This window comes from Panthera pardus, unplaced genomic scaffold, assembly GCF_024362965.1.
Source record: "Panthera pardus isolate Hobbes unplaced genomic scaffold, ASM2436296v1 HiC_scaffold_19, whole genome shotgun sequence".
Lineage (NCBI taxonomy): Eukaryota > Metazoa > Chordata > Mammalia > Carnivora > Felidae > Panthera > Panthera pardus.
In genome coordinates, this window is record NW_026526754.1 from 22512874 (window position 1) to 22532018 (window position 19145).

The following is a 19145-nucleotide window of genomic DNA, read 5'->3' on the forward strand; positions in this document are numbered from 1 at the left end:
CAAGGGCCCTCGGGAGGCTTACACTTAACGTTTAGGGAGCACCCAGCAGGCACTGAGCCGTGGGAGCGTTTGGGAAATACACCCCGGAAGGAGAGCTGGGCAGGTGGGGGTGCAGACGGGGCCCCGGCCTCTCATGGACCAGGTTTCCCAGCCCTCTGGGCCCAGGACAGGGGCTCTGAGGGCTGTCTCTGGCCTTGGCCCCGGATCATGGTTGGATGGGGACCCGGGGCGTTCACCGGGTGCCTGCTCTCCACGGATCACCCCAATTCTCCTGTCTCTCCGGCCCTGGATGATACACCCCACAAGGGAACACAGCAAGTAGGGCACCGACTCCCCCCTCATTCAATGCGCGGAGTAAGCCAAAGCACAGAGAGGGGCGGGGCCTGCCCGAGGATGCACAGCCGGCTGGGGTCCCGAGGCCACCAGACCCGGAAGTGCTCACTCCGTCGTGTCTCATTTCATCCTTGCCCAGCAGCCCACGACGCGGGGGTGTGCGATCGCCCCACCGTGCGGCCGTGACCCTGAGGCCCGAGGAGGCTCACGGGCCCAGGGCTCAGAGGACGTAGAGCTGGGTAAACCAGTGGCCCCGGCGAGCTCATCACTGACGCATTCGGGACCGTTGGGCGGCTACTTCCTGACCACAGAGGCTCCTTCCTTCTGAGAAGGCGGGTCTCCTGAACCATCTGGCCCTCTTTCTGCAAAGCTGTCCTCGTGAATGGCCTCCGCGTGTGCACATGTGCACCTGTGCCCGCACAAGGGGTAACGGCTAGAGTATCGCTTTTTACACCGCCTGCTTCCCCAGAGGCGGCGGGAGACGTCGGCTGTATTTCCGTGCTTCACGTTTCCTTTGAGCTCCCCCCACCCTCTCCCCCCCCACCCCGGGGGGCCCTGACTCAAGAGTTTTCTTCCTAAAAGAACCAACAGTGGTTGGCATTCACTGAAGGCTTCCCCGGGACGGGCCTCTTCCCTGTATTCCTTCCACGTTCAGTCTACACCGCACCCCCCATGAAGTCGGCATTTTTAACGTCCTTGCTGAACACCTCCGGGGGGCACCCTTCCTGGCATGGTCCTGGTGAATGCGCAGAACTGACCGTTCCTTTGTGTGGGGATAAGCCAGTGTGGGAGGCCGGGTCTGGACCCGTCTGGGGACCCGAGTCCCGGGTGGTACCCCCCCCCCACCTGCTGTGTCTGAGGCCCGACTCCCCCGCCGCAGCCCCCGCCACCCCCATCTGGGGCTGTGATGCGGCAGAAGCTTCTTCTAATGGGTTAAGTGACTTTGCTCCAGACACAGTCCCGTTTACATTATCGGCATGAATAAGAAATGAAAATCTGCAGGGGTGACTGTCAGCTCCTCCTGTGCGTGGCTCCCAGCAGCTCTGACAGTGAGAGGCTCTGAGGAGAAGGGGCCACTAAATGAGGAATGTCAGCTTGCTCCCAGGGCGGCCCAGCAGGTGGGGGACACCTGCAGGGAGCAAGGAGGAAGGAGGGGCCGGGAGGCAGGGAGGGGGTGTGCGGGGAGGAGCACTGGGCCGGGAGTCCGGGCCCATGGCACAGATGCTTAGCGAACAGCCGCTCTGGCCCCCCAAAAGTTTTCTTACGAAAGGGCCTTGCCCTCACAGATGGGCATGACCAGGAAATAAACGTGTGCACAAAGTGATCCATGATCCAGGCAGAGGGTGTGATAAGGTCTTTGGAAATCGTAAGGCCAGGGGAGGGCAGGAAAGGGACACGTGGAGCTGAAGTTGCAGGAGGTGACATTCCAGCCTGAAGCTGGTGAGGAAGCAGAGGGCACGGTAGGTGCAAAGGCCCTGAGGCGGGCAGTGAGGAGAGAGAGGGGTGGGTGAGGCCGTGAAGCAGCCGGGACGGGTGCTGGGAGGCCCCTCAGGGCTCGGGCCTCTTTCTGAGCGGAGCGGGAAGGAGGCTTTCAGGCGCCCCGTGGACGGAGCACTGTCGCCCCGGGGTTGGACTCGGTGGGCCCTGGCAGGCAGGCTTTTGGGGGAGCAGCTGCTGGAGCCCGCTGGCTGTTCATTAACCAGGCCTGGCCGCTCTGGGCTCCAGCGGGGCAGGGCACGGCACCCTGCTCCCCCACCGGCTGCTTTATCTTGGCAACAGATTGCACAAACCCCACAGCTAATATTGAACTTGCCTGGATTTTAAAGAGCGGCTGTAAACAGCACGGCTCCCGGCCCCCGGCCCTCTGATCCCTGCCCACGGAGGGCAGGGTGTAGCTGGCCCCAGGCCCCGCCTGGGCAAACACTGCAGAGGGCAAGGAGGGCAGAGCCAGTTCCGCGGGAACCAGAATCGAATCCTCTGACCTGCCCCCCTGAAGAGTGAAGATGTTCCTTTGGGCGGGAAGTGGCCGGAGGGACTCCTGTCTGCAGAGAGAGGCAAAGGTCCCAGACAGGCTGGGGAGCCATTTCCGGCCCTGCGTGGGCATCCTGCCCAAGCAGCAGCAGCAAAGCCAGGCCTCTGCCCTCCCACGTGCCCGCTCCCATAGGCCAGCTCTAGCCTCAAGCCCCCTGGGGACGCCCAGCCGGCCCCCACCCCTGCGCGGGGCTCCAGGCCTGGGCCCCCGTTTCTGGGCCGTGGTCACCTCCTGCTGTACCTGAGGACCCCCGGGGGGAACTTCAGGGCCCAGCCTACGGGGCTCCCGTCCCGTCAGTCCAGGGGGGACTGGCCTCGCACACGCTCACGGGGCACTGCTGCGTCCTGGACAGTGAATCCCGACGGGCCAGGGGTTGAGAGGACTCGTGGGCAAAGGAGAGAGTGAATCAGGGCAGGGGGGCAGGGCGCCGGGAGGGGCGGGGCGGCCCCCGTGCTCCGCCAAGCCACCGCGGCTGTGGGAGAGTGGGCACCCGTCTGTCTGTCCGCTCGCCGTCCCCACCCCTGCTGCTGCTGCATGCAGAGCTCTCCCCAGGTGCCTGCCCCCAGGTCATCGCGTGTCTCGAGGGGGCCCCTCTGAGCCGCTGGCCGGTGTCCGTCCCGGCATCTGCTGCCCACAGAGGGGGGCTGAGCTGAGGACACCTCCAGAGGTGGCGTTTCCTGCCCTGATCGCTGTCCAGGCCGAGCCCCTAGTGAGACCCGAGCCCCCACTCCCCAGGGCTCTGCAGGCCACACACCAGCCTGCTGTTTGGAGCTGTTGTCTACTCACACGGAGAATGTTCTGGAGTCTCTTGAAGGAGACCAAAAGGCAGCTCTTGTGTCCCCAGCAACAACGACCCCGTGCGTCCCTTCACTCATTCATTTGTTCGCTTGCTCAGTCGGTCCCTCGGGACCGTCTTCGGCTTCCCTGTGTGTTCTCAGCACCGGGGCAGGAAGTGGGCCTCAGCCCCCCCCCCCCCCCCCTCGCAGAGGCCGGGGCCACATGTCCCTGTCGGAAGTCGAGGCTTGAGATGCAGTGTCAGGGCTGATGTTCGAGGCACTTCCCCTGTTCTACCCGTGGCCCGCCTTCCGTTAGGGGACCGGGGGTTTCCTGGAGAGAGGCCGGGCCTTCTGGAAGCGGCTGGCCTGGGCCTGGGCCTGGGCCATGGGACCCGACTGTGTCGACATTGTAAGTGCTGGCCCAGCCGGACTCGTTGGTACAAGCCACGCGTTGACCCTCCGGCCGGTGGGATCCGCCCGCGTCACGCGGCCTGGTCCTCTGGCCTCCGGGGTTGGGGGCGCCCACCCACCCGCCAGCCGCCGTCCCTCTCCCTTCCCTCCCAGCCCTCCAGGATCTTGCTTAAATACTTTAAAACAATCTAAAAGTAATTATCACGAACAGGCTGCTTGGGAACACCTGCTCCATCCGTTCCTCGGAATCACTAATGTGCCCGCGCTGAGCGCTGACAGGCATCGGGCTCCCCGCGCGTCCCGAGTCGCCAGATGCTCCCGCGCCACGGCGCCCCCCTCGCCCCCCGCCACGTGGCACGGCGAGGGCCGCCCAGGCCCGTGTTCCTAGCACAGCTGTCACAGCGATCAGTAGGAAAATCATCACCCCACGAAGTCATACATATGGAACATCATATTTGCAGAATATTTATTTTAACATGTGTCAGGGCCTCCTCGGGTTGCAGGCAGACGCTGTCCCGCACGTACGGGCAGCTGCGGCTTCGCTTTCATCCCAGAAGGCAGCGGGGCGGGCAGAGGGCCAGGCGGGCGGCGGAGGCAGGGGGGCGGGGCTGTGCACCCAGGGCTCCGGTCGGCCCTCCCTCGGTGCTCGGGCGCGGGGGGCTTGGCGGTGCCCCGTGTCCCTGCCTGCCCCTGTGCGGTCACAGCTGTCGCGCAGCTGCCCGTGCCGTGCCGTCTCAGCCAGGGGCCCGAGGATGGGAACCGCGTGAGGTATTTCAACAGGAAGAAGCTAACACAGGCCGCGGGTGGCCAGGGGACTGACACAGGCCAGGGGACTGACCGAAAAAGCAAAGGGAGGACACACAGGTCCACCCCCGGGGCCGGGTTGCTGGAAGCCAGGAGCTTGGCACAGGAGGCACCCATGGAGCTGGGAGCCAGACCCCAGAGGAAGGGTGTTGCCGGGCTGGGGGGCCGCACCCCTGCACACCCAGGGGACACCAGCACCCGGCCCACCCTCCAAGGCCGGCCAGGCCAGCCTGCCTTCCCACCTTCCTAAAGTCACGGCAGCCCCCATTTATCAGGCTGTGCTGGACAGTCTTAACTCCCTGGCCTCCTGATGCTAGGACAGAACAGTTTTGTTCCTGAATCACGGGTGGAGAGTTCGAGGCTGAGACGCAAGTGACTCACCTTGGCCAAGAATCCTTGGCCAAGGATTCTTGCAGATTCCGCAGTAGGAATCGGAACTTCCTCCACTGCTCCCTCCTCGGGCTCAATATAGATAGTATCCTATAGATACAGAGTTGTTTTTTGTTTTTAATGTTTATTTTTGTTTGAGAGAGAGAGAGAGTACAAGTGGGGGAGGGGCAGAGAGAGAGAGGAGGACAGAGGATCCAAAGCAGGCTCTGTGCTGACAGCACAGAGCCCGATGTGGGGCTTGAACTCACAGACCGCGAGACCATGACCTGAGCCGAAGTCGGACGCTCAACCGACTGAGGCACCCAGGCACCCCTATATTTTCTTATAAATAGGGAGACTGAGGCACGGAGAGATGAGGTCCCCTGCCCACAGCTGCTCAGCTACTCAGTTGGCAGGCTCCAGAAGCTATATTTTCAGTCAACGCTCTCTCAGAATTTGTGGGAAAAGGATGGATAGAAGATGGATGGATGGATGGATGGATGATGGAAGGATGGATGGATGGATGATGGAAGGATGGATGGATGATGGATGGATGGATGGATGGATGGATGATGGAAGGATGGATGGATGGATGATGGATAGATGGATAATGGAAGGAAAGATGGATGGATGATGGAAGGATGGATGGATGGACAGATTGATGGATAGTTGGATGGATGGATGGATGGATGATGGATAGATGGATAATGGAAGGATAGATGGATGGATGATGGAAGGATGGACGGATGGATGGATGGAAGGAAGGATGGGTGGATGGATGGATACATGGATGATGAATGATGGATGAATGGATGGATGGAAGGAAGGATATATCAATGGATGGACAGATAGATGGGTGGTTGGATGGATGGATGATAGATGACGTTGGCTCTAAGATCCTCATGTTTTAGTGAGAAGGGCTTGAAGAGGAGGCTGGAGAGGGCAAGGCAGGACACAGGCATGTCCCACACATCTTGCTTTGAATCCTGACTGGAGCCCTGGTCTGCTCACCTGGGAAATGGAACCATGAGCTCGTCTACCCCATGGGAGCCAGGACCTCCCAGGAGGAATGGGCTCGCCACGTGTCGGTTCTGTGCCCACCATGGCACACCCACGGCTCTAAGCACACGCCGACACACAAAACAGACTTGAATACACACACACACACACACACACACACACACACACACACACACACACCACACACACCCAACATGCTGCATAACTCCCGAGAACACGTGAGGGAGCAGCAGACATCTGTGGGCACCCGTGTTCCTGCAACATACACCTGCGAGCGAAGGGAACACGCAGAGCCACACGCAGGGAGACATAGCCCCGGACACGTACACCTTCCCACGACGCGCGACTCCTGCCCGGAACATGCGTCTGTCTGGGGCACCCTCAGAGAATGGCCCGTCGTGCCAGATGCCCGTGACCGTGTTGTGATGGGTGTGTGCCCCACACACGTGCCAGTACCTGACCCTCGGAGCATAGAGAAGGCCCAGGCTGCTGCCCAGAAGCCATCTCTCCTGGATGCCTTGTGCCCGGGGAGCCAGAGACTCTGTATTTACCCCAGGGGCTCTGGTAGCCGTGGGCGGACGGGGCGCAGCTTGTCCTTACATGTGGCAAGTGTGAATGTGCTAATGAGGCACAACACGTCCCCCCTGCTTCCTCAGCAGCTTCCCATGGCTCACGTGCCACTGGGGCAAAGCCAGAGTCCTTACTCTGGCCGCCAGGCCTAGTGTGATCTGTCCCACAACCCTCAACCCCACTGCTTCCCTGTCCTCATTCCCTCCCACACTCTGCCTTACTTGCTGGCCTCCTTCCTGGTCCTCAGACATGCCCCAGGGCCTTTGCACTCACTGCTTCTGCTGCCTTGAACCCTCTTCCCGCTCACACGCATCTGCATGATCTCCGGCCTCCCTTCCTTTTTATAAGCACAGCCTTGGTGAGACCTCCCTCCCTCCCTCCCTCGGGCTCTCTGTTTACCTTACCAGCTCTGTTTTTCTCCAGAGCTCTGCATCATAGCTGACACATGCACGGATGTGCGTGTTTACTTATTCCGCCTCCCCGCTGGACTTGTTCCGCCCGGGGCGTTATTCCCAGGGCCGTGCACGGGGCCGTGAACCGGGCAGGTGCACAGTAGGGGCTGTGCAGTGAGCGACTGTTGGCGGGTCTCATTCATTCTTCTGTCCCCTCCATGACCACATCAGGGGCTTAGCCTGAGCCCGGCTCCGGGCCAGCTGTGCAGCAGGATCGTAACAGTGTCTAGCACTTTCCAAGCCCTCTCAGAGGACCCGGTGCTGGGCCGAGAGCTTTCAGTGTTCACTCCCTGAATCTCCACAACCTTGTGGAGCACGAAGCCCGTTTCGCAGATGGGAAAACAAGCACAGACATACGCCGAGGGATACCGTCTAGCCCCTCGCGGTCATTTGGAGCGGTGAGGCCACGCAGATAGCGAGACGAGCCATCCTTGTCCCGACTCGGGGAGTGCCGCCTGTGTGGTCGTGATCCCAGTGCGGAGGAGGGGAGAGGCCCACACAGAGAGGTCAGGCAACCTGCCCAAGATCACCCAGCCTTGGGAGGACCCGCTCAGTAGATTCCCGGAGGGAGCCCGACGGGAGGAGGGCCGAGGGAGCCCCGCCTGGTGATTCGGAGACTGAGTCCTACCACAGTACGTCCTCGGCACCTGCAAAAGCAGGCCAGGGAGGAGGTGGGTGAGCGCAGCTGGTGAGCTGAGCCCACACAGTGGCTCTCAGCCCGGGCTCCCAGCCGCGGTCACCTGGGGAGCTTGACAAAATACAGGCACCCGCCTGCCAGCCCCGGAGATTCTGGCGTGACTGGCTGGGGACGCGGTGTGGGCGCGGAGATGTGGCACGTGGCATTCACCTTACGTGTACAGCTGGAGGGACTTTTACGCACGAATACGCCTGCGTGACCTCCGCCCAGGTCACCGTCCAGAACGGTGATTCTCTGACTTGAGTGGGTGTCAGAGTCCCCCCCGGGGGCTCTCCCTCGGGCACAGCTTGCTGGCCCCAGCCCAGGAGTCTCAGGTTCAGCAGGTCTGGGATGGGGCCCGAGGACCTGCATTTCCAGCAAGTTCCTAGGTAACGCTGCCCCTGCTCGGAGATGCCACTTTGAGGACCACTGACTGACACAAGGCATTCCCAACCCCCGTCCTGGAGGGCCCTGGGCGTGAGAATGTTTAAGGGCCCCCAAAGAGATTCTCCTGTGCAGCTAAGGTTGAAACCTCTGCCTCAAGGGGCAGATTTCTTTTTTTTTTTTTTTTTTTTAATGTTTATTTATTTTTGAGAGGGAGAGAGAGAGCGCGCGCAAGCAGGGGAGGGGCAGAGAGAGAGGGAGACCCAGAATCCGAAGCAGGCTCCAGGCTCCGAGCTGTCAGCACAGAGCCCGACGCGGGGGCTCGAACCCACGAACCGCGAGATCGTGACCTGAGCCGAAGTCGGCCACCCAACCGACCGAGCCACCCAGGCGCCCCTCAGGGGGCAGATTTCTTATGTCCAGCGTTCAAACCCTGTGAGCTCGGCTCCTGGAGCCCGTCCAGGGTGGTCATGTGCAAAGCCTCTCCTGTCTAGCCCGACAGGCGGAGTGGCCAAAGGAAGAATGTCCAGGAGCCAGAGGAAGAGGGAAGCCACCTGGGGTGGACTGTGGCCCAGACCACGGTGGGGGCGGGGGCGGGGGGGGGGGGGGTGGAAGCTTGCTCAGCCACAGCTGATTGCTGTTGCAAGATGGCGTGTGGCAAAATCTTTTTATTTTTTCAAGAGAAGCCAGAAGTCCAGATTTTTCTGTCAAATCTGATTTTCAAATGTTGGCAACTAATGTGAATATACAATCCTCATGTTACCACAGGGCAAAAAAACACAGAAAACCCCAACCGCAGAGCCTGCTTCTCTGATCCAAGCACCTGCCGGTCCCCCTCCCCCCTCGCCCTCCCCCCATCTTGATCCTTTGGGGCATCAGAGCTGGAAATTGGCCCCCGGAGGGGATGGGTGTGGTGTCTTCCCCCTGGCTCCCCTCTGACACCTGGCCTTGACTCTGAACCCGCCTCCCCAGAGCTCCCCATAGCGGCCTCGCCTTCCCCCCACCCCCTGAGCCCAGGGCAGGAGCGGGCTGCCTGGCACCCCCCAAGCGCCCAGAACCCAGAGGGCGTCGGGCCCCCTGGCCCCCCAGCCACCCACGCACCCTCTCCTGACAGCTTTATCAAGCCTCCAGCCTTTCCAGCCCCATTGTTCCTGACATCTGTTTCGGTAAATGATTAATTGCAATTAGCGAACGGTTTGAAAGCCGGGAAGAATGCTCAGCAGAAAGCCCATCAAGATTAATGAGTGGCTGGGTTGTCAGGAGGGGGCATTGTAGACGCACCGCCTCAGCGGGACCTGGTGGAGTCGCTGTCCTCCGCCGGGCAGGTGCCGGGAAGCGACGTGGAGGCGACGCCCCCGCGCTCCACGCCCCCGCGCTCCACGCCCCCTACCTGCCCCCACAGCCCTCCTCCCCGATAAACGACCACTAGATGATTTCTCATCAAAATGCATGAATTACCCACTAATAGGCTATTAATAAAGCCCTTAGAGTGTCATAAGATTAGGTTCTGAGCATGCAGAATGGATTGCAGTGCTTCCAGAACATTCTGCCATTGGCTGGCGCGGGAGCGCGCCCAGAGAGGGGAGGCGGGGGGGGGGCAGGGTCGCCTGCCCATGGCCCTTCCGCCACCCGTGACATCACCAGTGGGGCCCAGGGAAGGGATATCTCTCTTGAGGTAGGAGCTCTCAGCTGCGCTCACCTCCCGGCGGGTAGAAACCGCTTCGGCCGGGTGTGGCCGCCGACCGCTCCCTCCGCCGTCTCACAGCCGTCCTGGCGCCCGAGCCGCGCGTCTCAGACGGTGGTTGGCACGCGAGCCCGCCCCGCGTAGGCCTTGCCCTCGTGCCCGTGTGCTGGGGCGCGTGCACACGCGTGTTGTCGCGTACCTCGCTTACAGTGGCGGGCGCCGGGCCACCTTTGCGGTTACACCTTCTGTGCACGGCCACGGCCCCCAGATCCCTTCTCTGCCCGTTTCTAAGGATCGTAGTTGTTCCTCGAGGGACACGTATGTGTTGGGTGTTTTACAGGCATTGTCTGCAACGCTGTAGACGGGGAAACTGAGGCTGGGACCGTTTAAGCAGCACGCCCCAGACACAGAGCGACAGAGTCGGGGCTGTCTCACTGGAGATTGAGCCTGGAAGTCTGGAGTCGTCACCCTGTGCGTGGAAGGGCCTCCTGTTTTTGTTTCTTTCCAGTAGGCTCCGTGCCCAACACAGGGCTTGAACTCTTGACCCTGAGATTGAGAGTCACGGGCTCTACCAACTGAGCCAGCCAGGCGCCCCCGAAGGTCCTCATTGTTTACCTTGTGCTTTTTCAGGTGGTGATAAATCTCCCTCTCCCAGAGACTCTTCTGGGGACGTTGGAGGGGGGCCTGGAGATTCTGGGGGATTCAGAGCTCAGACTCCGGTATCGACCCAGGCAGATGCTGTTACTGACCATGAACTGCAAGTAATCGGGCCTGTGTGGGTTAAATACACCCCCGGCCTCGACTATAGGTGCCATTTGCTTTTCACTTAGTCTCCCAAAACCTGAATGTGGCAGCCCTTACGCCCTTTTTACAGACAAGGAAACTGAGACTGTGGGAGGCTAAGTCACCTGGGGCAGGTGACCAGACATAAAAGCAGGACTGTGATTTGATTAAGCTCAGGTCTGTCTGATCTCAACCCCTGGGTTCCTTGGGTGGATGTTGGATGGACGGACGGATGGATGGACGATGTTGGACGGATGTTGAGTGGATGTTGGTTGGTGACTAAATGGAAGAAAAAGAAAACACTGGCTCGATGAGGGAAGGAAGAGCCATTCTTCCCATCTCCCTGGTGAGGAGAGATGAGGTGAGCACAAGTTCTGTAGGGTTGCGGCCCAAGACCTCGGTGTTCCCCAGCTGCCCCAAAGAGGCAGGGGCTGGGGCTGCAGGGCCCTGAATCTCAGGGATATGTTTTGGAAATTTATTTAGTTTCTGATGGCTCCCCACCCCCCCACCCCCCAGCCTCTGTGGCCTTACCTGGATTAGGGTTAGCCCAGGGTTAGTGGGGGTGGGGGGGGGGTGCTGTTTGAAAGCTCAAGCCCTTTCTACCCTCTAACCCCACCCCTCCTCTGCGCTTCAGCAAGCATCCCTTGAAGGTATCAGCAACTCAGTTCTGCAGGGGTTTTTCTTATCCTGATTTTACTGATAGGGAAACCACACCGGGAGCTCAAGACACTGGCCTCAGGACACACAGCTGATAACTGGCTCAACCAGATGCCTGCCCGGAGTTCTGGCTGGGGCATCAGCTCAGTCATTAACACTCTAGTGCGATTTTGTCAGCCTGAGCCTATCCCTGGAGTATTTACAGCTCCAGCTTGCTGTTGAGGGGAGGCATGAAAGCCGCTGGCGTGGGGGTGAGCCTGGGGCGGGGGTGGTTCACCTTCCCGGTTTCTGGGCAATCCCTTGTCTGGGCCCAGCCGCTGGGCCTCACTCACAGGTCCCGGGAGAGAGTCCCTCTCCTCTTGAACCGGGGCGAGAGCTGAAACTCTGGGTCCAGAGGGTTAAGGCGTGGACGGGGCAGCCCGGAGGGGGAAGGCTCTGACCTCCCGGGGAGTCCCCGGAGCCAGCTCCCGCCCCAGCCGGGCCAGCTGGGCGCGCGGCCCAAGCCCGGGAGGGCCCGTGGGCGCCGGCCTCGCCGCCGGAGGGGCGGGCTGGGCCGGCGGCCTGGAGGGAGCCCCGCTGGCCGGGCGCCCTGGTTCCCGGGCAGGGACCCCACGCCGCGGCCTTCCCCGGGTCGGAGCCCGCCCCCCGCAGCCGTCCGCGGCGGGCGATCGGGGCCGGAGGGGCCATTGTGTGTGCGGGGGGGGGGGGGGGGGGGGGGGAGCTGGAGCGGACCCCGAGCCCATCAATAAGGGACATCTGCTTTAAGAGGTGGGGACAGGGAGGGGGGAAGGTTACTGCCGGGGTCGCGCAGCCCCCGGCAGCGCCCCGCACCTCCCCGGCGACTTTTGGCCTCGGAGCAGATGGCGGGGGCGGGGGGTGCGGGCGCGGGCGCAGACGGCCGGCCTCACGTGTTACCACACCCACGAAATCCCAGGGGGGAGGGGAGCGAGGAAGCAGCCGCCTCCCCTCCCCCCTCCCGGGCCATCTGATCTTTCTCCCAGCGGACGCCTCCGCCCGCCCCTGAGGAGGCGCCTGGGGTCACAGAGGCCCCCTGCCCGCCCTCCAAACGATCCCCCGCCCCCAGAGGAAGTGGGGGGAAGGGCAGGGAGAGCCCGAGGGGACCTTTTTACATGTAAATATGAGAACTGGCCTCCTGGAAAGGCTTTTTCCCTCCTCATTTTTATTTCGAGAAAGCCTGATGTTGCCAAGCCCGGGGCCTCCTGCTGGACCAGGAGGCTGCCGTCTGGTGCTAGGAAGGAGAAATGAGGAAATAATGCCATCTAGGGAGCCGGCACCCACGCCCCCCCCCCCAGAGGGGGGAGCTATATGTTTGCACAACCGGGCGGGCTCCACCCAGGAAGGGGGCGAGAGGGGGCAGGCCCTGAGGCCTGTTAGAAATCTGAGCCTAGGAGGGGATCTGGGTTGGGCTCCCAGAGCTTCTACTCACCGCCTGCCGTCCGGGACTCCGCCTGGCCTCAGTTTCCCCACCTGTAAAGCAAATGTGCTCTTGGTACACCTTCCTTCCGGCTGTGGGGGGTCAAGGAGCCGGGCGGGATGTCCCTGAGGCCGGATCCCAACCCCTAGGGCCCTAGGATGTTTGTCTAGTGACTGTGCCGTCTCTGGGCTGGGATCCTCCCCAGATGCTTTAGCTGTGTGGTGTCGGGCAAGTCGCTGAGCCTCTCTGGGCCTCCAGCTTCCCCGATCGTGACAGTACTCCCCTCACGCCGCAACAAATGATAAGTACCCTTCGTTATTTTCGTTACCGCTCAGTGTCTGCTTCCCTGAAGCTGTCCCAGGCTTGGGGAAGGGAGGTCTGTGCTCAGCATCCTGGAGGCTGCCGACCTCTGTCTGTGTCTCTGCTTGAATCGGACCCTGTGTTTGTGCCTCTGCCGCCCCCATCGGACCGAGCCCCTACTCGACACCCCCCTCTTTTCTACACTCCCTACGAGTCGTCTAACACATAGTAGGCACTTTATAAACTTTGTGGAATGAGTGAACGAATGAGTGAGTGAACGAGTGAATCCACGCATCTGACGCGAGGGGCTGCGAGCCCGGCCTGAGGGACCCTCGTGTTTGAGGGCCTCCTGGGCCTTTGCTCCTCTCGTGCAAAGTAGTGAGTGTGTTCTCCAGGGTGGGAGAGCAAGGAGGAGGGGCTGCGTCCTTGCCCGGTCCTGTTGGAGCCCCCAGGCCCGCGCCGGAGCCTCCGTGGAGGGCAGCTGTCCTCCACGGAGGTGGTGGCCCTGTTCATCGAACCCTCCCGAGACCCTCAGAGGTAGGTGCAAGCGTCTGCTTTCGCGGATGGGCAAACTGAGGCCCAGAACGGCCAAATCACTTGCCCAGGCTCTCACAGCTAGAAAGGAGAGGGCAGAACAGAAACTAAACGGCTCCCGAGCTTACGTGTCCAGAATGCGGCGGGCATTCTCAGGGAGCGTCTGTGAAGTTGGTGACAAGACGGGGGGCCGGGCTCACAGAGCTGCGCCCAGGTCCGCGGGCGCTGAGGTCGTGTGCAGAGATGAAGGCCCAGAACCGGCCGGTGCGGGCAGCTGCTCCGGGCCACCCAGTGTGGCCTCCGGCCTGCCCTCCACGCGGGCCACCTGGACAGGTGTTGGCCTGCGCCCCTGACCCGGGCCCTCCCCGTGCAGCGGGGCCATCCGGGGTCACCCGCAGGCCCAGGGCAACATTGCACCTCCCCGACCTCCCAGCTGGCCCCTGGAGACCCCTGGCCCGGGCTGTCAGGGGTCACTGGCAGCCAGTCTGTCTGCAGGCCCCAGGGGCTGTGCCCTCCCCAGCCCTGCTCCCTCACCCGGTCCTGGCCTGGACGGTGATTTATGTGGCCGCTGCAAAAGGCCACTTGAGGTGGGGCCCGGGGACAGGGGCCGGGACAGCCAGGAGGCGCCAGCGATGACGGTGGAGGCCTGCCCCGTGACCCCGGGTGGCTGTGGGGACAGCAGCCCCGTGCAGCCTCCCCTGGGCACCACGGGGCCTTGACTCCCGCCATCTGGCTCTCCCGGTCCCGGAGGCGGGGAGCGCCCCCCATCACTGGCTCAAATGGCCGAGCGGCAGGAGGGGGAGAGACAGATGGCGGTGGGCCTGGAGAGGTAGAGGGTAGAACGCGTTCAGAAGCACTTGCGAGGGGGAGGGTGCGCCCCCGCCCCCACCAGGCGCCAGGCTGAGGCGCTTTGGAATTCTGGGCCTGTGTCAGTGGGGGGCGGGGTTCTGATGAGCCTGGGGGTCCGTACTTGGCGGATGAAGCCTCCGCATCCCCGCACAGACACGGGTGAGCGTCCACACGCGTACACGGGGACGCCCACACCTCCATACACAGGCACACGGGCACACGTTTGTAATACACACAGACACGTCGGCACAGACACGCACACTCGCCCACCCACGGACGTCTCTGCCCTCCCAAGGGTCACCAGCCCGCTGACGAGCAAGTTCCTCCCTCTGGACTTGAGAGCTAATTCTCTCCTCCTGGACCCTCGACGCCTGCTCTGGCCCACCTCTCCCTCCAGCAAAACCTTTTCCCAGAGGAACAGGCCTGTCTCCCGGTCCTGCCCCCAACCCCCCCTCCACCCCCACCGCCCCCACGGCCTCCCTTCTCCCTGTAGCCGTCAGAGGGGAGCCCACTCCACTCAGTCAAAACCACCTGGCTTACGGCAGCTTCCCGTAACAGGTGGAATAAAATCCCAACTCCTTAGGACACCTTAAATGCCTTGTGTGGTCCGGCAGCTCCAGTGCCCCCCCCCCCAGCTACCCCCACAAGGAGCCCCTGCTGCAACCCCACCGACGGCTTGTTCCATCGTGAACAGAAGATCTCGTTTCTGCCTCAGGGCCTTTGCACTTACTGTTCTAATAGTCTGGTGCTCCCTTTCCCCCAGAGAGTCTTTGGTTGCTGAAGTGGTGTCACTTGATTGGTCGTTTACTGTCTGGCTCCCCCAGCTCAGCATCAGCCCCATGCAGGCAGGACTTTTGCCATATTCTTTCTCTGGGGCCTGGAAGAACCTGGCGCACGTGCGCAGTAGATGGCCGATAAATGTTTGTTGAGCGAATGCATAAAGGGTGTTGTGATGGACTCATTGACCAGTTCAGAGCCGCTGGTGCGTTAGGAAGCAGGAGGTTGAACCTGACTGTGGAGGTAAACCGAGGCTGGCGGTGTGCAGCCAAGGATTCGTCCAGAATTTCAGGAGAGGGGTATCTGTTCTCCCATCAGGGCTCGTCCTAAATCCAGGGCGATCGCACCTCCAGACCCATCTGCAAAGACCGTATCTCCAAATAAAGTCCCCTTCTGAGGTTCCACGTGGATGTAATTTGGGGGGGGACACTATTCAACCCTGCGTGGCCCCCATTCCCTTCTCCGCATGCTGCTGCCTGCCACATGAGGGGCCCGGGGGCGGCCACCCTGCCCGCTGAGAAGACTTGACATCTCTCTGAAGAGGGGAGGTCCAGCTTCCACCCTGGGGGCCAAGGACAGGTCTCCTGGTGTGGCCCCCAGCAGGCTCAGGTGAAAAGGGGCTCGTTATTACCTGTCCCCACTCCACCAAGGGAAAGCTGCAGGCAGAGCCTGGAACTCTCCGGTCCCCGCTGTCCTGCACAAAGACAGTCCAGTCTGCCGTGACCAGACCGTGCTGCAGATGGCCAGTGAGGGCTGTGTAGCTCTCGGCCAAGCCATGGCCTGGGGCGCGTCACACGGGTCCCAGTCCTGGCCCCAGCTGTGTGACCTGCGGTCCGTTTCTTCACCTCTCTGTGCTGCTTTCCGATCTGAAACATAAAGATGGGTGGGGGAGAGGACTATCGAAGGAGGAAGTGTGTGTACTTAGATCTGGGTCCGGCCCGAGGTAACGTTTACGTACGAGTTAGGTATTGTTACGATGGGCACAAACTGAGGCACCCTGGCAAAAAGAGAACAAAGCTACAGACCTCTGTCTGTAGGACAGACGAGGCGAGTGTTAACAGGGTAGCCGGGCCGAGGGAATTCTGCGCAGCTGCCCTCCCGGCCCCCGTTTTGTGACCACGGGAGAGGCTGGGGCGGTAGGAGCCCCAGTGCTGCGAACCAGCCCAGCGGAAAAGCGTGCAGCCGGGTGACCTTGTGGCGGTTCCCAGCCTCTCTGAGCCACAGCTTCTGCCACGGGGGTGGCTGCGCCCACCTGTGTGCCTTGTGGCACCCAGAAATAACACGGAGGCTTGGAGCGCCTATCTGGAAGCGGGGCAGGCCGGTTCGGGGCGGCAGGGAGGGGCGTTCTAGGCAACCGGAAGGGCCTAAGTCTCCCCAGCTGGCTGGAAAGGACTTTGGGAAGGCCGGAGCCCTGAACCCCGTAGGGGAGACCACAGACACGCCTGGAAGGATGCTCAGTGCCTTTTCCAGATGCAGCCCCTCGTCCAGTCCAGCAGCATCCTAAGGTGCGTGCTGTAGGAGGCCTGCCGAGTCTGCTTTACTTGGAGAGCAGACACCGGGCCAGCCGGGAGGACCTGGGGTGGCAGGGCGTTCTGGTCGTTGCTCTGTTTCCTGGGCCGTAGCCCCAAGGGCAAAGGTCATGGCTCACAGTGCCGGGGTGGCCCCTGGACCTCCGCAGGCTGCGGGGTGGGGGTGGGGCGAAACTTGCAGCCCCTACACACACGTACGCGCACACACACACACACACGTGTACAGAGATTGGTGCGCACAGAGGCCGATATGCACACACGCACGCAGACACCTACGTGCGCACACGGAGACGGGTCATGTGCAGAGACGCACGGGCACGCACGGGCACGCACGCGCGCTGCAGCTGGGGCCCCGGGCTGGTGGTAAAGCTGCCTTCTCGACATAAACCTGTGGCAGCTGGAAGGACTGGAAGGCACCCGGCCTCAGGCCCGACCTCCCGTCCAGCCAGGGGGGACCTCCCACCCCTCCTTGTCGCCCCGCCTCCGCGTGGGTGTCGATAGCCGCGTCCCTCCCGCGGGCTTTCTTTCCGGACCCGGTCTCGGGAGGCCCCGCAGGACGTGAGCCTGCAGGGGTCTGGGGCGGCTCCTGATTCCTGGGGCTCCCCCCCCTCCCCACTCCCCGCACGCCCGGGAGGCTGCACGCCTGGCCCTTGATCTTCCCTGGCTTTATCTTCCCGCCTGCATCGCCGTGGGCGCCCCACGGGGCCCCTTGCTCTGAGCCGCCTGGGCCGCGAGTTCGCACCCGGCCCTCCGCTCCCCCGCGGGGCTCCTGCCGCTTTCTCTCTGCTCCCGGGAGCACCTGCCTCCTCGGGTCATTGGGGGCTCCCTCCGCACCGGGTGTGGTGGGCGCGGCTGTGAGCACCGTGGAGGGGGAGCCGCTGCGCGGGCCCTCGGCCACCAGCTCCGCGGGAGCGGGGGCGGGCGCGGGGGCAGCGCGTGAGTGCTGAGCGGGAGAGGGACACGGGACCCCGCGTGCCCGGGGGGCCCCCGCTCGCGGCCCTGCACAGGTGCAGGCCCAGATTCTGTTGAGCTAAGCTTTGCGTGGCGGGCGGCTGGCAGCGAGCTGCTGAGCCTTCCAAAGGTAGCAGCCATCTGCACTGTGATAAAAAGCCCCGAGGATGATAAATAGACAAGTCGCACTTTTATTGGATTGCAGTTCGGGACCAGCCACTTTGGGTTTGGCACTGTGTTAACGACAGATTTCTGCTTCCCTTGCAAGGCCTGGCCTCGCGGGGAGAGCGCCAGCAGCAGCGGCCTCCTCCTGGCGGGAGGGAGAGCTCCCCCTACCCCCTGGCCCTGGGCGGCTGGCCTGCCCCCCCTCCTCCCGTCCCCCTCCCCGCCCCTGTGGGTTTCTGCGGGGGGCCCACCTCACGGCCCCTGGGGTCAGGCCGAGCGAGGGGTTCACATCCCAGCCCTGACGCCTGCCGGCTGTGTGTCCTCGGCAGACCAGCTAACCTCTCTGTGCCCCATCTGTGAAATGGGCAAATACCGGCATGCACCAAACTGGCTTGGGAGGCTCTGTGAGTAATGGCTGTGTGCGTAGCATTTGGAAGAGCGCCTGGAGTACATACGGTGAGCGTTATGTAAATATTAGCTGCGGGTATCCGTGCCACCAGCATATCATTATCGTTGGGGTTCTTGCTTCCAGAGAGCCTGGCCCGGCCCTGGCATCGCACCGCGGGGGGCCGGGTGGGGTCAGGTCAGGGAAGGGGGGGCTCATTCCCGGGAGGACCCCGGCTCTCCCAGGACGCCGCGAGGCCCCCCACCCCCACCCCCGTGCATCCGTGCACTCGTTGAGTAAAGGCTCTGGGAGGCAGTTGAGGTGCTCTGTGCCTCGGTTTCTCCAGGGGTCGAGAGGGGACAGTATCAGACGTTCCCGCAGTGTCGGTGACGGGCGTCAGTGGGATGGTCCGCGGTAACCTCCGGGGCCGGCGCCTGGCACCCAGTAGGTACGTGTCAACGGCGGCTCCCGGCGTGGGCGGGGTTTGGGACACCGGGGTGCCGGGGCGTCAGGGCAGGAATGAGAAGGGCACAAGGGCTGGCCCAGGGCAGGGCGCCTCCACAGACGGCCACCAGTGGGTTTTCAGCACATGGGGGGGCCAGGACCTGCCACGTGCCCGGCCCCGGGGGCCAAAAACTCAACCTGGGAGATGCGTGGCCGGGACAGAAGGTGGGACGGGGAGGTGGGGCACGTCAGCTCGCGTCTCGGCCCGGGTTGCCTTGTCTGTGTCCCCGGGGGCCCTCCCGGGCCGGTCCTGCGGCTCTGCCTCCCGGCCTCTGCTGTCCGAGCCTTACCTACTTTTCTCTCCGCCTTCCCCCCACCCTCAGCCCCTCCCGGAGCCCAGAGCCCCGAGCCCCGCTCCTCGGTGCCCCCGACGACATCGGGTGCTCTGTGTGCGTGCCGCGTGCCCCACCAGGCTTCTGTTTTCGGCCAGGACGCGAGCCGGCACTCCGGGTTCTGACCCTGAGTGCGCCCCCAAGGCCCTGGACCCTCTCGGTGTCCAGGAAGTCAGGCCAGGCTTACCGGGCCTGCTCTCCGCCCAGACTTTAGTGGAGGACACGGGTGGCAACGTGCAGTCCGCCTCCACTCTCTTCGTGGCCCGGGGTCCCCTGCATGCGTCTTCCCCCCAAGAGGATTCTCCCTTCGGCCATCAGCAGCCGGGGCATTCCAGCATGCGGTGAGAGATGCCTCCAGAAGGGGGCCCGGCCCGCATGAGTGAGTGGTGGCCAACAGCTTGGGCTCCCGAGTTCAGATCCCGGCCTCACCCCT

General features: G+C 62.7%; 1 protein-coding gene and 1 long non-coding RNA gene across 8 annotated transcripts in view; one reads left to right on the forward strand and one right to left on the reverse strand.

The window, feature by feature from the left end:
- GSE1 (Gse1 coiled-coil protein) overlaps positions 1 to 19145 on the forward strand; it is a 387729-nt gene that overhangs the window by 184149 nt on the left and 184435 nt on the right. The gene's annotated exons all lie outside the window — the stretch shown is intronic.
- Positions 9606 to 15463, reverse strand: LOC109245589 (uncharacterized). The gene is made up of 4 exons (XR_008423602.1): positions 14800 to 15463; positions 12399 to 12439; positions 10420 to 10573; positions 9606 to 9980 (listed from the first exon to the last, which is right to left on the reverse strand). It is a non-coding gene; the product is annotated as an uncharacterized LOC109245589 (long non-coding RNA).